The sequence below is a fragment of the Schistocerca americana genome, unplaced genomic scaffold, assembly GCF_021461395.2.
Source record: "Schistocerca americana isolate TAMUIC-IGC-003095 unplaced genomic scaffold, iqSchAmer2.1 HiC_scaffold_407, whole genome shotgun sequence".
Taxonomy (NCBI): Eukaryota; Metazoa; Arthropoda; class Insecta; order Orthoptera; family Acrididae; genus Schistocerca; species Schistocerca americana.
Window position 1 is genome coordinate 110,001 of NW_025726134.1, and position 2,500 is coordinate 112,500.

A 2,500-nucleotide genomic window follows, 5' to 3' on the forward strand; every position below is an offset into this window, starting at 1 on the left:
CGCGAACACGCAAGCGTCCGCTCAATTATTCTGCAAACAGGAGGAGGCTGAGCTCCCCTGCACAATACACCTCGAAACCCTCTCAGGTCCCGGCGGCGCGCAGCGCCGTCCTAAGTACTTGGTCGGGTTCGAGAGAGGCGCAATCGCCCGGAGTTTGGCGAGTAGACGCTTTAGGTGCGACCACCCGTGCTCCCAACTGAGCTTGCCGCTGCCGACAGAGGCCCGGGAGCGTGCTGTCGTGGCATTGCCGGCGGGAGACAACACGCGCCACCTACGGTGGCCGGCAGCTCCAACGCCAGCGCCACAGAAGGACAAAAGCCCCACTTGGGTGCCGAAGCGAACTCTCCCAGCACAGCGCACGCGCCAACACGTCCGCACAGCTGCGATACAATCCACCTGCGAGAACCGCAGAGGCGACCGAGCAGCAGACGGCGTCGCGGCGCCGAGCGCCGGGCGGCGGCGCATCCTCAGCGCACACAGTCCTCAATCGGACCAGCACACTGCAGATGTCCACCGCGCTTCGCACCGGGCCCGCGAGGACCTACTTTGGCCGCACGGCGCCGCGTGCAGGGTGCGCCGGCGCGCAGCTGCGCCGCCTGCCGCCTCCGTCGGCCGGCGCGCCTGCCACTGGCCGCCCCCACCAGCCGGCTGTAGCGCGTGCGCCCACGCACCGCGCGGCCAGCACGCCGGAAGGCCCCCCCTCACCGGCCGGGGACGGTCCCACCCAGCCACCGCCGCGTATCGCTTCACACCCACATGCCATTCACGTTCGTGGGCATGGTGGGTATCGCTGAAACAACCGGTTGGTAGCTCAACCGATCGTCGCCATCACTGATTCACCTCTAGCGAGAACAACCGCACCACAACGGTTTACCAGTTCTTCATTTGCGTAACGTCACCAGCAAACGTAGACGTCCATCGCCATTTGCAAATTCAACGATTGTTGCATGCCTGTGTCAGGTGTCACGACACACTATGTCTGCCCACATACACGCAACAACATGTGCACGCTTCGCGAACACGTGGAAGGTGGCCCCCGTACGTATGCGATGTCCATTGCGCGAACGACTGTCAACCGGCCTCTGTCGCATGTCGCAGATGTGGAACGCAGTGCACCATGCTATCACGGTGTGTGAGAAGAGACGACTACGTCTGACAACACGCGCCACTACATCAACAGACGGCTCATGCTGATCGCCATCCACGGCATACCATACTGCAATCCAGCTCTTATAGGGAGACGACACGTAGCTGAGTGCACAATATTTGGACCGTATGGTTCGCCGTTGTTGGCGCAGTCGTGGTACGGTCACACATGTACCACGATGTATCATTCAGTACATGAGGACCAATGTGCGGTACAGTGTGTGATTTGGACGTACAACATCAGCGGACAGTTGCCACAAGCCGTACCACAACGTAGGCTGTGCTTCGCCATGCGAATGCCAATGAACAACTGCGAAGGGCATTGAGCATGTACGTCCTGCCGCCATCCGCATTACAGTGTATAGCTGCAAGGTGTTTAACATGAAGCGATACTCTGGGGACCGGGCAGTGCGAGTAGCAAACTATATTGCGGGGGTTGCAGTTAGGCAACACTACACTAATTTAACGCGTCGTATGACAATTACAGAGCAGGTTAAGGCCCAACGTGTGTTGGGTTAAGGCCCAACGTGTGTTGGGTTAAGGCCCAACGTGTGTTGGGTTAAGGCCCAACGTGTGTTGGGTTAAGGCCCAACGTGTGTTGGGTTAAGGCCCAACGTGTGTTGGGTTAAGGCCCAACGTGTGTTGGGTTAAGGCCCAACGTGTGTTGGGTTAAGGCCCAACGTGTGTTGGGTTAAGGCCCAACGTGTGTTGGGTTAAGGCCCAACGTGTGTTGGGTTAAGGCCCAACGTGTGTTGGGTTAAGGCCCAACGTGTGTTGGGTTAAGGCCCAACGTGTGTTGGGTTAAGGCCCAACGTGTGTTGGGTTAAGGCCCAACGTGTGTTGGGTTAAGGCCCAACGTGTGTTGGGTTAAGGCCCAACGTGTGTTGGGTTAAGGCCCAACGTGTGTTGGGTTAAGGCGCAACATAGGTTAGGTTAAGGCGCAACATAGGTTAGGTTAAGGCGCAACATAGGTTAGGTTAAGGCGCAACATAGGTTAGGTTAAGGCGCAACATAGGTTAGGTTACGGCGCAACATAGGTTAGGTTAAGGCGCAACATAGGTTAGGTTAAGGCGCAACATAGGTTAGGTTACGGCGCAACATAGGTTAGGTTAAGGCGCAACATAGGTTAGGTTAAGGCGCAACATAGGTTAGGTTAAGGCGCAACATAGGTTAGGTTAAGGCGCAACATAGGTTAGGTTAAGGCGCAACATAGGTTAGGTTAAGGCGCAACATAGGTTAGGTTAAGGCGCAACATAGGTTAGGTTACGGCGCAACATAGGTTAGGTTAAGGCGCAACATAGGTTAGGTTAAGGCGCAACATAGGTTAGGTTATGGCGCAACATAGGTTAGGTTA